The 16,951-nt window shown below is 38.5% G+C and overlaps 1 protein-coding gene across 1 annotated transcript in view; it reads left to right on the plus strand.

The window, feature by feature from the left end:
• The window catches only part of TJP2 (tight junction protein 2), an 87,588-nt gene that overhangs the window by 21,980 nt on the left and 48,657 nt on the right, over nucleotides 1-16,951 (plus strand). The window contains exon 2 of the mRNA XM_015823654.1: nucleotides 1,476-1,587. The gene's annotated coding sequence lies outside the window, so the exon portion shown is untranslated. The remainder of the gene's footprint in view (nucleotides 1-1,475; nucleotides 1,588-16,951) is intronic.

Raw genomic sequence — 16,951 nt, forward strand, 5'->3', positions numbered from 1 at the left:
TAATAATAATAATAATAATAATAATAATAATAATAATAATAATAATAATAATTTTGCTCATTAAAAGGATGGTATAGTGTTTAATTTATTGACAGTTCTGAAGATACTATCTAGAGGTGTTCTGCTTGCTACATTGCTGTGTTCCATCTTCCATCACAGTCTGGCTACATAAATCTTTTATTGAAGGGTTGTATAAGCTAAGACTTAGTTTCCAGACTGAGAATTATAAAACAGAATGCATGGAAATCCTGAAGCTACCCTTCGACAACTAGCAACTAAACAGGATGGCCAGGAGTCCAATGTATCTATTCAGATTTCTCTAATACAGGTAGTCCTCAACTTACAACCATAACTGAGCCCAAAATTTCTGTTGCTAAGCAAGATGGTTGTTAAATGAGTTTTGTCCCATTTGATGACCTTTCTTGCCATGGTTGTTAAATGAATGTGGCTTCCCCATTGATTTTGCTTGTCAGAAGGTTGCAAAAGGTGATCACATCGTCCTGGGACACTGCAACTGTCATAAATACATGCCAGTTGCCAAGCATCTGAATTTTGTTTACGTGATCACGGTTGTAAGTCGAGGACTATCTGTATTATTATAAGCATAAATGCTTCTTAAAATATAAAATTGGATCAATAACTAGATTTGAGCTTGTGCAAATCTGTATTCTCTTTTCTTCCTTCCTTCCTTCCTTCCTTCCTTCCTTCCTTCCTTCCTTCCTTCCTTCCTTCCTTCCTTTTTGAATTTATTTGAATTTTAAAGCTAACACGTATAAATGTACATGTGGATTCAAGCCTTATTGTTTCAGTATATGAACAGGTGGCAATGATTAGAAACATTCTGACTTCCTATAATTTTATCATGCCGTGCTTCTTGACAAAATGGATCTGGTGTTAGCTGTTCCTACTCCAGGACATTTCAAAATTGAATTCAGACATTGGCTGAATTCATACATTATACAGAGCTACGATTTTTCAGACTTGGTTTTTTTGAGGAATTCACTGTTCTTTTTGGAGTGTTTTAAAGCCAGTGTATTATGCACAAACAATAAAGGCTTGATTCATAATATTTGTTAAGGCACAATGGATGGATTCCCATATTATGCTGCACTTAAAAAAACAAAACTGAATTGTAGCCTTGCACAATATGTAAGCCTAATTATTGTTTCACAGGAATTCATAGATATGAAGCCAGTGTATCAGAAGATCTGGTTCTAACAGGCATATTTATACTGATGCATTGATTTTTTTAATTGTAGTATAAATGTGTGCCATTATCATGTATACTATTAAACGTCTGTCAAAAAGATCTGTCAAAAAAGAGAAATGTTTTCTATACTGATTTGATAGGCAGAACTGTGCCCTCCACAACATAATTTAAAAATAATACAAATCTTCAGTTGTTAGCATTTCAAGCTTGACCTTGATTAATTGCATTGACAATTTACACTGTTCTTCTATTTTTATTAATTTAGGGACCAGACATCAATACACCCATCTCCTTGTGAATGGGAGTGTAGCTGTAACTTGAACCCAAGGCACTTTACAGGAAGTGCATTAAGAAGACTGAAGTCAGACCTTCCCCAGGTACTTGTTAATACATTCACAGGGCTAGTTTCAATCAACAGCCTGAAACAATAAAGACAGGTGTAGTTCTACAGTTATTATTCCAAGGTCCTTTTGATTGTAAAAAATGCTGTAGGGAATTTACATTAGTATATCATGTAGTCTTGACAAACCATATCATAAAATAATACTCTGCGTATTTGTACACAATGAAGCAAATCCTTTAAAGGGTTTAAGAAAGAAAATATTTTTTATCTTGTTTCTTGAAGGCAAGAAAGTGCAGAGGAGTCTTCTTTGGAAACAAAATCTAAAGGTTGGTTCTAGCAGACCAGAAGAAAATTCTTTAGCAGAGTATTTTCCTATTTAAACAAAATCAAAGTAAAACTATTTCTGAAGTTCTTATCTAAGGTACTTCTAAAGAGCAGCTAGGTTTTCTGTGCATTTAATTTTACATATTAAAAAAGTGGAATGATGTATGATGGCCTTAGTTATACTCTTGAAGGTGATTTGCAGTATACATTTTCCTTTTTGCAGAGAAAAAAGAGTATAGGGCAGTGGTGGCGAACCTATGGCACGGGTGCCAGAGGCGGCACTCAGAGCCCTCTCTGTGGGCACGCGCGCCATCGCCCCAGTCCTAGGCCTTCAGCTGGGTTTTATAAAACCTTTTCGCTTTAGGCCTCCGCTGCCTTGTGCAAAAAAAAAAAAAGGTTCAATCAATCAGTCAATTTCAACTTCTCACGGGAAAAAAAAAGATCTTGCAAAGTTGGAATTGATTGATTGAACTTTTTAGTCCCACTCAGTCTGCCGTTACCACCGCAGTCACGCCCACCCAATGGGCCACACCCCTCAATTGGCCACACGCAGCCAATGGGCCACGCCCACCCGGCACCCAACGATGCATAAGTGGGTTTTGGGTTGCAGTTTGGGCACTCGGTCTCTAAAAGGTTCGCCATCACTGGTATAGGGAGACGGCAATAGATAACTACAATGAATATAGGAAACTCTAAGGCAGTGATGGCGAACCTTTTAGAGACTGAGTGCCCAAAAACTGGCCCCGCTCCTGCTCCACCCCCTGCCCCTGCCCCACCCTCTGCCCCGCCCCCGCTCTGCCCCACCCTGCTTGCCCGCAAGGCTACTCACTGCCTCCAGGGCCCGCCACAGATCGCCCAGGCAGCCCAGCAGCGCCATGGCCACGCCCTCTGCCCACGCCCCACAGCATCAACTGTGTGTGTTGGGGTGTGAAGGCAGAGTCTTGTCTACACTGCCTGGCTGCCATGTCCTTGGCTGCGCTGCTCCGCATGGGCTATGCTCAAGGGCGACTCTCCTCCAGGGAGGCTGCTGGTGAGGAGGGGTCGCAGGCGGAGGCAAGGCTGGGACAACGGCATGTGTGCCCACAGAGAGGGCTCCGAGTGCCGCCTCTGGCACCCGTGCCATAGGTTCGCCACCACTGCTCTAAGGTGATAGTCTTCAAATCCAAAAATGCTATTCAGTACAGTTAGTCCTTGACTTACCACATTTGAGCCCCAAATTTTCTTTGCTATGCAAGACAGTTGTTAAATGAGTTTGACATATTTTACAACCTTTCATGCCACAGTTGTTAAGTGAATCACCACCGTTGTTAAGTTGGTAACATGGTTGTTAAGTGAGTCTGGCTTCTGCCAGTGACTTTGCTCGTCAGAAGGTCGTAAAAGATGATCACATGACCCAGGACATTGCAACCATCATAAATACATGCCAGTTGCCAAGTATCTAAATTTTGATTACGTGACCGTGGGGGTGTTATAACGTTCATAAGTGTGAAAATGGTCATAAGTCACTTTTTCAGTGCTGTTATAACTTCAAATGGTCACTAAATGAATGGTGATAGAATCTGTATAGAATCCCATTTAATTCATTAGGATTCGGTGGATATATGGCTTCCGTGGAGAAAAATGCATGGTAGCAGTGGGGAACCTGTGGTTTCCTAGAAGTTGCTGGTTTATAAATCGTAGCAGCTAAACCAGCATGACAAATTCTGGGGCACTCATGATGTTTTACACGAAGATTCTGCCAGGAATTACTTTTCCCATGTTGCATCTTTCACTGTCATCCTGTTTGCAGTTACTCACATTATCCTGGTTACTTTCGTTTGCCTCTGTTATCTTTAACCAATATATTGAGGCAGAATTGAGGTTTTAACACTGGTCTTCTAGTACGCATGGCTGCATTAAATATTTCCAGTGGGAAAGACAGATTGGTAGTGACAGATAAGTTAGTGTTACTGAATTCTCTGTTACAGATGAATTTGGCAGCCACTGAAAAGAAGATTTCTTTCTCTTGATTAAACTCTCTTGAAAGTAAACATTTTAATCAATGTCATGTGCTGTTTCTTTTCCTTTGAAAACATCTTTGACAATAGGCCTAATGTTTTTGGAAATTTATACCAAAGAACTGAATTTATTTTAAGTATCACTAAAAATAAGAAGCTGTGAAGAAAAAAATGTAGAAAAGTATGTATTTGAAGCAAAAAAAAAGTCATCTTGAAGTAGATTTACACTCATCAATTGTATTTTGAATTAAGCTGATGCATATTCAAGACCTGTGACTGGAGTAATGTAAACTGTTACTTGTAAATTGAGAACCAGCATTTGAAACAGGTGTTGCTTTTCTCTTGTTACCTTTAACGGTGGTCTGCATCTCCATTGATTCTACATATGGCTAATGCTAGGCCAAGAATCCTTTAAACTGAGATTTACAAATCTCAATTTCATATTCTATTTAATATGGAGATCATGGAGTTAGTAGCTGGGACCAAATCATGGCCTGATATCCTGAGAATGCGTACACACAAGTTTTTGCTATAGGAATAATAATAATGATGATAACAACAACAACAACAACTCTCCAGAAGACAGGCTTAAGATACAGGAGGATCTGGACAGACTTGAACACTGGGTGCTATCTAACAAAATGAAATTCAATGGTGAAAAAAGTAAGGTTCTATATTTAGGCAAGAAAAACCAAATGTACAGGTATAGTATAGGGGGTACCTTGCTCAATAGTAGTAACTGTGAGAGGGACCTCTGAGTCCTAGTGGACAATCACTTAAATATGAGCCAGCAGTGTGCTACAGCTGCCAAAAAGGCCAACACAGTGCTGGGCTGCATTAACAGAGGGATAGAATCAAGATCATGTGAAGTATTAATACCACTTTACAATGCCTTGGTAAGGCCACACTTGGAATACTGCATCTAGTTTTGGTCACCACGATGTAAAAAAGATGTTGAGACTCTAGAAAGAGTGCAGAGAAGAGCAACAAAGATGATTAGGGGACTGGAGGCTAAAACATATAAGGAACGGTTGCTGGAATTGGGCATGTCTAGTTTAACGAAGAGAAGGACGAGGGGGGACATGATAGCAGTGTTCCAATATCTCAGGGGCTGCCACAAAGAAGAGGGAGTCAAGCTATTTTCCAAGACGCCTGAAGGCAGGACAAGAAGCAACGGATGGAAACTAATCAAGGAGACTTCGTTGGATCTTGATTCCTCTTTGAAGGACTGTCAATCTTGTTAATTGGTCACCTTGTTGGACGGAGGTCTTCGCCACTTACGAGGTTGTAACCTTCAAAAATTCTTCTCTGACCTGTCGGTAAACAGACTTTACCATATCCCAAAGGACGGACTCCAGGGGGTTGGACTAGATGACCTCCAAGGTCCCTTCCAACTACTACTACTACTACTACTACTACTACTACTACTACTACTACTACTACTACTACTTCTTCTTCTTCTTATTATTATTATTATTATTATGCATTTTCCCCCCAAAACAAGTTCAGAAACTTCTAGCCTTAATGCAATGTCACAATTGAGATGCGCTTCTGATTATTCGGACATGTTGAGATGCTTTTCCTGGACAGGTATTGGGAAGTAAAGAAAAGCTTAGCAAACCTTTCACCATACAGTGGATTTTAGGGGCGAATACTTGACTCCTCCTCTTCCTCCTCTTCTTCACTTATTTATATTGAATTATTTGTGCATACTTTTAAATTTCTGCTCATTGAAAAAAAATCTATTTCCAATCAGTGGAGTAAAACTTAAACTGAAGAGAAATACAAAGAGAAACAATCCTAAGACATTAAGTAAACATTCTGGTTTGCATTATATGGCCTTTACACTGTTTGATCATTCTGTAAAATGCAGAATTCACTGATTGGTTTTTAGAATGAATTGCAAAGTTCACATCTCATTGACAGTTTGCAATTCATTGATGCTGCTGTCTTCCTAAGTATGTTGTAACAATAGTTTGCTTGTAAGCTGCTTTGGGTACAAAATGTTTTTAAATACAGTGCAACACAAAATTGAGAACACGGGGGAGATGTTTCTCTCAAATCAAATTGATTGAGCGATAAATCTGCTCTGCACTAAAAATGGATATTTGCAATATGGAATGAGTAGTTTCATCTCTTTTTGTAGGGTGAAGTTTTTTTTAAATGTTTACAAATGAACTCTTTCTGTTCTGTCTCACCTGGGCCATTTTTATGTGCAAATCTTCAGAAACAAAGGAATTATTCTTTTAAAAGTTTCAATTATTTGAATAATTGGCAACAGTTAGTTGTTTTTCAAAGCAAAATGTACTGTAGATTTTGTTTTTGCATTATGATTTTTTTTTAAATTCATTCCCGTCTTCAAAAATGCAGGTCTCATAACTCTTATTTTAATGTTATTAAATTATATTTTTAAGGTTTATTAAAAATTTCAATTGCAACTACCGGTATAAAAATAAATGAAAACTTTTAAAAAAGGAGCTAAGCCAGTAGTGGCAAACCTATGGCACGGGTGCCAGAGGCGGCACTCGGAGCCCTCTATGTGGGTACACGTGCCGTTACTCCAGCCTTGCCTCCCCCGCGACCCCCTCCTCTCCAGCAGCCCCCCTGAAGGAGAGTTGCCCCCGAGCGTGGCCCACACAGCAGTGCAGCCAAGGACATGGCAGCCAGGCAGCGTAGACAAGACTCTGCCCTCACACCCCATCATGCAGTTGATGCTGCAGGGCGCGGGCAGAGGGTGTGGCCGCCATAGCGCTGCTGGGATGCCAGGGCGATCTGCAGTGGGCCCTGGAGGTGGTGAGTGGTCCTGTGGGCAGGCGGGGCAGGGGATGGGGGGCGGAGCGGGGGTGGGGCAGGGGGTGGAGCAGGGCGAGGCCAGTTTTTGGGCACTCGGTCTCTAAAAGGTTCGCCATCACTGGGCTAAGCCATCCCTCAAGAGAGACAGTAATATGCAATCAACTTAATTCCCAGTCACAAGGCCATACATAAATTCATCTCTGTTGAAAGAGTTAGCATTGGGTACAAATAAGATTTACTCATTGTCTGGGTTCTTTGGAAAGAGAACTCATGAAATAATTTTAGAACAGCAATCCCTAACTTTCCTTATCCCTTGTCAGCTCTTTTTCTTTGCCATTCTTGGTTTAAACCAAGGTTTACATGCTATGCTAAACCATATGTTTTATCTATGATAATTTTGAGGCTACGTGTATGAGCTCAGAGAGAACTATAGTAGGAAAAAAAACCTGTCTGTTGAGAAAAGGGGAAGGAAAAAAGAAGCAGATAATGACATCATTTCACTTCCTTCTAGTGGACTAAATCTCAGTTCAAAAGACTATGGGGTTGTGACTCGAGTGACCTCGAAAGCCTTCTCTTTAGTTGCAACATTTTGTTTTAAAACAGCCTTTCTCAACCTGGAATTCCCAGCGCCTTCATTCTTACTGGCTGAAAATTTTGAGACCTACAGTCTTACTGCATCAAGATAGTGCCAATGTAAAAAAAGGTTGCTCAAATGGATATAAATGGAATAATCTGCGTCTTACACATTTAGCTTTTTCTATACCCCATAATGGTTGAAGCAAACATTTTGTCTCTGCACCTGAAACAATACTGAGCATATAATAATGTTATTGTTACGGTTATATTGATAAGCAGAGCAAAATATATCATTTTCATCCTGTCCACCAACTACTCATTTTTATTGATTAGAATAACCTAGGAATGTAATTGTGACTATGATGCAAATCAGGAACAACTTTGGAAAAAGCCGTGCAACATTTATTTACTTCATACAGTATTTTATTGTTTAAAAAACATGGCAGTGCTTCTCAAACACTGTGTTACTTCTGCCAGAACAGAACCTTTTTCTTTGTCTTATTGAGCACTTGAATAAGATCATAGTTTTGTCTGGTTTCTATCTCTGAAAGTAAACAAGGTACTGACTTTGCAAACTGATTATTACTGGAAACATCTGAAATACCATTACACTAGGCAGGCCATCATACTTTCCCTTGGGGATTATTTTGCACTTCCTTCCATAAATTGTTGCTGAGGAGGTTTGCTATATGGCCACACCACTCTAGGAGCACCCACTACTCCTCAGAGAAAACTAATCCCTACATGAGCTTCAATTACTGTTTCCTGCATTTAGGGCACTACTATTATTTAGTTTGTCTTCTCCATATTATTCATAGTTGTTTTATTTTTATTTTTTGCTGTCCAGAGGAGTGGGGAGATGATGCAGAGAAATTTTAAAAAATCTAACATTTTGTTTCTTGCACCACTTTTATTATTGGAAGTACATGTTGTTGCTACCACTTTCTCCTCTCCTGGTTTTAGGACTTGAAATGTAAACAGCTTTAATTCTTGTTCATAGCTCAGATTTCAGAAACCTACATAGCACTTTATTGAAGATTCAGTGCAGGGAAAAAAAACTTTTAAAAATGCAACAGTATAATATACACAATAAATACAACATCTCGGTACAGGCAGTCCTCGACTTACGATCACTATTGACCCCAAAATTTCTGTTGCTAAGTGAGACATGTGTTAAGTGAATGTTGTTGCCCCATTTTATGACTTTTCTTGTCACAGTTGTTAAGTGAATCAACGCAGTTGATAAGTTAGTAACCTGGTTGTTAAGCGAATCTGGCTTTCCCATTGACTTTGCTTGTCAGAAAGTCACAAAAGGTGATGACATGATCCTGGGACACAGCAGAGGTCATAAATATGAGCCAGTTGCCAAGCCTCTGAATTTTGATCACATGATCATGGGGATGCTGCAAAGGGCGTAACTATGAAAAAACAGTCATGTCACATTTTTTACTGCCATTGTAACTTTGAACTGTCACTAAATGAACTGTTGTTAAGTGATGGACTACCATATATGATGTGGCAATATAAAAACAAACAAGAACCATAATAAAATTGAGGCAAAAGAGCATCAGATTTTTTTTTGCCCTACCTTGGTGACTGACTGATGGTTCCCAACTTTTAAACAGGGAAGAGGCTGATTTCTGAAATGAGCTAGTCCAGCGGTTCTCAACCTATGGGTCGCGACCCCATTTGGGGTCGATCGACCATTTCACGGGGGTCGCCAAGCAAGGCTGTCCACCATTTTTTTCCCCTTTTCCGGCGGGTGCCTCCCTTGGGCTGGGCCAGCTGGTGGTCGGCCTGCTCCGTCTCTGCCGCTTGCCAGCTACGCCTCGGCCGGCGCAGGGGGCGGAANACCAGTTTAGACTAATGACATGATGGAAAGTGATGGGGTGGAGCTTAAGTCACTGAAAAAATAGAGATGCTATTCCCAACCTCTCCAAGAATTTCTCTGTTCAGAACTTCTTTTATTTTTCCTTGACAGTCTCGTCTTCTCTTCTATTTTTCACCTTCCAACCCAGGACTTGTGGGTCACCCAGTTGATCCGGGATTTGTGAAATAATTACTCAATAGAAGTCCCAGATTTGTCTCTGCGTGCTTTTGAGGCAGTTTTTGAATCTTAGGGCAAGTCCCTGCAGGTTTTTTTGGCAGGTCCCAGATTTAGACTGAAATTTCAAGCAACTCCATAGGGAAGCCCTGGTCCTCAAACAATGGTTAGAATTGGGCTTTCCTTCCAAATGACTTGAAACACAGGGTTGCAGGCCCGAGGCTGGACTGGAAGAAACGTAGCCCTATAGCAGTGTTTCTCAACCTTGACAATTTTAAGGCATGTGGACTTCAACTCCCAGAATTCCACAGCCAGCATTGCTGGCTGTGGAATTCTGGGAGTTGAAGTCCACATGCCTTAAAATTGTCAAGGTTGAGAAACACTGCCCTGTAGCTTTTCCTCATGCCCAGCATCAATACACAGCATTAAAGGCCTACTCAAGCGCATAGGAATTAGTTCTTCGGACCCCCTTCGTCCTTCTTCTCTGAAGCGGGTTCTTCCACGCTTCTAATCGAGTTCTGTTTTACGCAGCAGCTTAATTTCTTCATAAAATCCACACACACACACCAGTTTGGTGTGCGTGTGTGTGTATGCGCGTACTTGCGCGCTTCTTTTTTTGTACTTTCCGTAATTTTCGTACTCTCTTCCCCCCCCCTCCCTGGAAACGGAAGCGTTGGTCGAACCGAGGCACTGAGTGGCTGCCGCGATTCCTCCCTCGCATCATGTGAGGCGTCAAGCGAACAATTAATACCCTGCCGGCGCCCGCCCCTCAACTTCCAAGAGGGAAGACGAAAATGTTGCAATGGGAGCAGCGCAGGCTTCCATCGGGAGCGAACCAATTGGTCCAGGAGGGGGGAGGGAGCAGGTCTGTATTAGCATCCAACACCCGTTTCCTTTCCCGGTTTTTATCCTTTGCTGCTGTTCTCGGCGTCGCGGTAGCCTGTTTCACTCGCCTGTTCTGGATAGCGAACCGGGCTTAAAGTCGGCGCCACAGGTGCGGGCGAGTTTTTTTTTTGGGGGGGGGAAACCCCTCTCGGCTCGGAATGGTAGCGGCGTTATTAAAGAGTGTTGCTTTGGTGAGGTGGTTGCGCTTAGCCAAAGGAACGGCTGGATATTCCGGCCGGGCGGCTTCTTGGATTTGTTGGGAGGATGGGATAAGGACTCCGGAGGCCAGAAGAGGAAGTTTGTGTTTTTTTTTTTGGTTCCCAAACAGTACGAAACTTTTTTTCGGGGTTTAAGGAAGCCAAGAGTGGCTCCGGACTAGCCAGGCGCCCCCGCCGCTTTCTTGAGTGTGAAAATCGGGAGAAGTGGGACGGCTGAAGTTTTCCCGTAGCGGTTTCCTTCAAGGAACAGCCTTAGAGATGCCGGTGAGAAGGAGCGATCGCTATCTGCCTGCTCGGCCGGTGTTTTCGCCGTGGTCTAGGGTAAGTTTTTGAGCATCCTCGCCTTCCCCGTTTCTTTCCGATGGTCCCATCTTCTCCTCGCTAGCTTCAAGAGTTGAATTTCAGCAGCCCGTCTGAATCCGTTGCAAATGGACCCGGGGCTTCCTTTGCTGCAAATGGAATTTACGTATTTTTAGTTATTGAAAAGAATTGGATATTAGGTGGCTGATTTACGGCTTTTGATTGTACCTCCAACTTTCCGGATACAAGTACCGGCTATATTATCTGTGATAGGTCTACAGTGCAAGAGGGATAGTTGAGTGTTTTATGTTGTAGAGTGGAAGCCTACGCACCAGCGTAGTTGATCTTTTGCTGGTAGTGCAAACATCCTTTTCTTTGCCCATGATTTTAGTTAATTGTTCTCAAGGTAGATCAGGGTGCTGTTCATCTGGCACAACTGAGTGCCCTCAAGATTACAACCCGCATTGGCCCCAGACGTGACGATTCGGAGGAAGTGTAATTCAAACTTTAGAAGGGCCCCAGGTAATAAAAGGCTGGTACAAGAGTGTGGTTTTGTATGTGATACTAAGACTGCGTGCTTTAAACTGTGATGAAGTAGGCAAGCAATGGTCAAACTTCACTAAAAGGACAAAGCTAAAAAGCAACTGAACAAGTTATTGTAATACCTGCATCTATAAATGCAAACATGGGGATGGGGAAAGAATTTGGCTCAGATTTATGTCAAACAGGACACCAAGCCAACTAAATTATTTTATGCCTTGCCCCTTGTATGAACCCAATTGTAGTCTATGGTTTAGCAAGTTGTGCTAGCCTATCCAGTTTTGTTTTGGGGTTGTTGTTGTTTTTTTTTAAAAAAAACCTATGGTTAAACATATTATGGCTTAATGACCATGTACAGACATGGTCACAGTGAAAGTAGTGTTGCAGTGTTGCATTTGAAACTACAATATATGGTCATTTTCTGTAAAAATACTGCAGTGAAGATAGAAATAGGAGTATTCAGATAAAATCTGAGGCGCGGTTTACTTCTTAGTTTTAGGAGATCAAATTTTTATAAGTTCTGTAATATTTTCAGCATGAGGAATGAATCACAGATTTGTCCAGGGAGCCTATGTAGTGAAATTTTAACTTACTGTGATACACAAATTAATAGAATATTGGGAATAAAGGACAACCCTGAAACCATTTCTCAATTCCCTTAATTCATCCTTAGCATATTTTTATGACTCCAATTTTTATAACTCTGCAATAAAATTGCAGAGATGATTTTTTTCAAAGAAAATGTTCAGGTATTGTTTTGACTAATTTTAACTAGTTATAGAAACGCTGATGCTTTTTGAAAAATAAAAGTAAGAGCCTGGTGTGGAAATAAATAAATCATCATTTTAAATTAAGAATAGACTAACTAGGAAACCAAGTTTTAATAAAACATATATGTTATTTTCAAGCAACAAATTATGTTGTGGCATTTGATATTTACCTAAGAATGGATCTGTACAATTCTTATATTTGTACAATTTCTCATTATGCAATAATGCATAAAATAGAGTAAATGCTATCCACTAAGGCACAATAATACACAAAAGTCAGGCCAGGTCTACATGAGACTCTTAATTATTTTGTGAAAGTTGTAATCTATCCCCTATTTTTTAAAAGTTAAAACAGATATAGAAAATATGCATTTTTATCAACTGGAATTTTGAATTATGTTTTAGTATTATCTGATCATCTTAAAAGATTTGTTAATTTTCATTGCTGCTAATTGGAAGCCAATGTGCATCCACTCATTTTATTCAAATAATATTACATATTCAGTGCAGATGTCAGAAGATGCATAAGTTATTATTCTGATAGCAGAAATGAACTTGCTACTGCTCCTTTTCCCTATATTTATTTGTCATATTTAGGAACCACCCATCTCCCTCATAGAGTCACTCTGGGCGGTGAGAGTGACTAATAGTAATTAGTAAAACACAAGCATGAAAACAAAATATGTTTGACCTGCTGTTTGTTCTCTCTCTCTCTTCCTCCCTCCCTCTCTCCCCCTCTCTCTCACACACACATATTCATATTGAATAGAATTCTGTGCAGTTCATACTCTTTAATAGTAAACCAAGAAAGGGAGGAACAGGTGGCTTTATTTTTTAAAAAAAATCATTTATTATAATTTACCCACTAATTCAAGTTATCCTTTTCCTGAGATGGCTATATCTCAGTCTCTCAGTGGAGACAATATCTATGAGTTTATATCAGTGTAAGACACAGGAAAGTCAAATACTACATGTTGCTTCAGCACAGAATAATTTGCAACCTTATCAAGATGTAATAGATTTTAAAACATAAGAGTCTTTATAAACATGTAACATGGATGTGAAAAGTTCAGGTACCATATTCCTTATTGCTGGTTTAAAGAATACCGATGAAACCAGTCCAGCAAAGTCTGTGAAACATTACTCTCCCCAGCAGTGTTAAAAACAACTTACAAGAACCAAACACAGATATTGTCTCCTAGTCATCCAAATGTTGTTGAATTGAAAGTAATACCAACAAGATCAGAAGGGCTGTGGCTTGTGGCTTGCAATGTGGAAGAGCATTGCAGAAAGAAGGGGGGGGGAGAGATAAATTTCTAAGGATTGGTGTCTGGGACAGCCACAGGCTTCCTGAAGTAGGACAAAGTCTGAGAGAGTGGTCCAGTTATTTTCCTGGCTTATTATCACAATAAGGCTGGGGAAGAGATAAGTACAGTGGGAAAAGAGAAACAAACAACAAAATAACCCAACATTTTGAATGAGACCTTGGAGCAGTTCAATAGCTCTGCTTGTTTCCGGACTAATGCAAAATCTCGTTACATTTTCTAAAGACTTTTTTTTTAATGTATCCAGCAAGTTATGACAGTGTCTGTAAACATCTGCCTCCTGGACTGAGAGTTCACATGCTCTTGTCTGAGCTAACAATTGCAGGGCAAAGAGATTACATTGGACCGTACAATAGACAAAGAAGTCAGTGTCTGAGGGGGGAAAAAAAATCTCAGAATAAAGTGAAGAGGCTTCTTTGAGATGCTATCATTTTTCTCTTTTCAGTTAAATGGCTTAACCCACGTCTTTCTCTCATTTTAATTCTGATAGTGTCATATAACACACACATAACAAATGCTGTTTCTCTCTCTTTCCCTACCATCCTCTGCCTCCCTGTTAATTTATTAATTCAGGTAGACATTATTCTTCCCTTTTCTGCAAGCAGAATATATACCATGTTACATTTTGGAAATGATTGCTGTAGAAATGTGAATTATAGGTCAATTCAAATTGTGAGTGTAACCATTGTGTATAAGACCTTCTAGGAATAACATCTGCCAGTTGGAAGGGAGAAATCTCTTAAATTGTTTAATTTTACTCATATTTTTCAAATTGTTACATTTCAATTTGTGGGTTAGATAGAAGTTACTGGGGTGATTATTGTACTAGTAAGTTGAAATCAGAGAACATGCAGGAATGGAGACAAGAATGCATAAGAATTAATGTGGTTGATGGGAAGCATGTAACAATTTACCACAGAGTTATTGTAAGGGAAATTTGTTGCAGTTTGATCTGATAAATACGGGCAGTCCTTGACTTGCAACCACAATGGAGAATTTACATTGCCAAGCAAGGTGGCAATTTTTTGGAATCCCAGATTAACACAACTCTCCTCCCACAATATCAACAAGTTGTGTGTTCATGTAACTATATGTGTATAGTTTGTGTTTTTTGTCTTTATCTTTTTCTATTCATATTTTCCCTGTTTTGATTTTCTGTTGTTGATTTATTTATGTAAACGTCTGTATAGATGCCCATCGTGAAACCAAACTCTGGACAGCTTACAAACTGGGGAAATGAACAATATATACAACAAAAAGAATAAAGCCAAAAATAGAAAGATCTGGTACCTCAGTTAAGCTTTGCTATTTCTGTGTAGTAAATAAATATATTAAAAATTCACATACATTTCCCTTAATACCATAAAATGACTTTTAAAGAAGTTCACGATAGAGATATGAAATAGTTTTCTCTAAAGTGATATGGCAAGACTGATAGAGATACAGTCTTCAAAAATAGTTCATCAGCAGATTATAACCTACCATTACTAGAGTAAATTACACACACAATTAACACCTACTCTGTTTCTTTCAAGATTAAGGAAGCAAAGATTAAAAATGCCTTTATATGGCAAATGCTAAAAGAGAGTTTTAATTCAGTTATTGATACAACATATGCCAAAAAATGGAAGAAAGCTAACACACAGTAAACAGCTCCTTTTACTGAGAAAGCCTCCAGCCACAACTGTCAAAAGTCATTTTAAGACAGGAAACATATAAAAACAGGAGTTAATATTGCTTTTTTAAAAAATATCTAACTTAAATGCCAGGAAATGCCTGAAAATCTGGGCACAATCTTTATTCCCATATTTGTGTAACTACAATAAAAATATGATTATCTTAGGCTATGACAAAGTAAAAAACATCAGTATATCATATACTCACAAGAACATTGCAATATTAAAGTTTTAGCATATCTATAATGAAGACCTACTCTTAAACTAATTATACAACTCATATAAGACGTTTTATCTCAAGGCTCAATCTAAGAAGTTGCCAAGGCAAAACACTGAAAATAACCACTGTCTGGGTTAGTGAACTTCTTTAAAAGCCATTTTATGGTATTGTATTAAGGGAAATGTATGTAAAATTTTAATATATGTATTTACTATACAGAAATAGCAAAGTGCAATTGAGGTACCAGATCTTTCTATTTTTGGCTTTATTCTTTTTGTTGTATACTGTATATTGTTCATTTTCCTGGTTTGTAAGCTGCCCAGAGTTTGGTTTTACAATATGCATCTATACAGACATTTACATAAATAAATCAACAACAGAAAATCAAAACAGGGAAAATATGAATAGAAAAAGATAAAGACAAAAACCACAAACTATACACATATAGTTACATGAACACACAACTTGTTGATATTGTAGGAGGATAGTTGTGTTAATCTGGGATTCTAAAAAAATGAGGAGCACCTTTCCCGAGTAACAGATTTTATTAAAATGTATCATTAGCTCATAAGTCCTAATGTTTTTTAATAAAATCTGTTACTTGAAAAAGATGCTACTAGGCTCCTTATGGTTTTGTATTTTGCTTAAATGTAAACATATGCTAAATAAAATACTATTACATCCCTGTAACAAGAATATTCAAATAATGTTCAGGAGAACCTGATGTAAAAAAAAAAAGTTGTTGAAGGTAGGCAATTTTCTATCACTAGATCTTTGTCTCTCTTTATTTTAACAAATGAGTTAAAAAAAAGTTTAAAAACCGTATTCCATAATAGCAATTTTAAAAAGTTCAAGTTTAAGCATGGCATTAAACTTGATCACATGAACTATTATTGATCAGTTGATCCACTATATCTTTTATTCATTTTGCATGATAACTTTTATTAAGGATTACATTATACAGATAAAACCAATACAAATTACAAAAGATACAAAATATAAAAAGATTTTTTTAGAAAAATGAAAAGTGCAGAAAAACAGAAAAGAAAGAAGAAGAAACCTCCCTATTGGTTCATGGAAAGTATAGTTAATATTAACAACTTAATGATCATCCATTAAAATACAACCAACCATCTCATCATCCCATATCCAACCCCATTTTCTGTAAACAAGTATTAAAGTCTCATCTTAATTAGCAAAGCCCACTAAGAGTTATCAGAAATAGCAATGTAATTAGTACAAACTACATCTCATATAGTTTATCCTTTTTATATTTATATCTCATTTTCTTATTTAAACAAATGCCTCCATCTCATCTCTTTAAAATATTGTCATCTTGTCCTAGTCAACATAAATCCATTAAACATTACCAGAAATAGCAATCAAGCTATTTTAACCTTGATCAAATTAACCAACTTTATATTCTTTCCCTGTCTCACAACAGTTTTTAGTCTCCTCGGATAACATCCAAGTGTGTGTTTTCTTTTCATACTCTCTTTGTCTCTTCTCACAAAATTGATGCCAATTTTAACAAGCCTCTTTGGAAAAAACAGTATATAGAGGTCATTTGTATCATTTTTCATACTCTCACTGTTTCTTCTCATAAAATTATTGACAATTTTATCAGGCTCCTTTTGTGAAACCAATATAAAAAGGTGATCCATGTAACTCTTCTGGTTCAGTATTTGTATGTCTTTTTTAATTGTTAAATCATCCAGTTTCATTTGTAT

This window comes from Protobothrops mucrosquamatus, unplaced genomic scaffold, assembly GCF_001527695.2.
Source record: "Protobothrops mucrosquamatus isolate PMUCROS unplaced genomic scaffold, P.Mucros_1.0 scaffold1937, whole genome shotgun sequence".
In the NCBI taxonomy this organism is placed as follows: Eukaryota; Metazoa; Chordata; class Lepidosauria; order Squamata; family Viperidae; genus Protobothrops; species Protobothrops mucrosquamatus.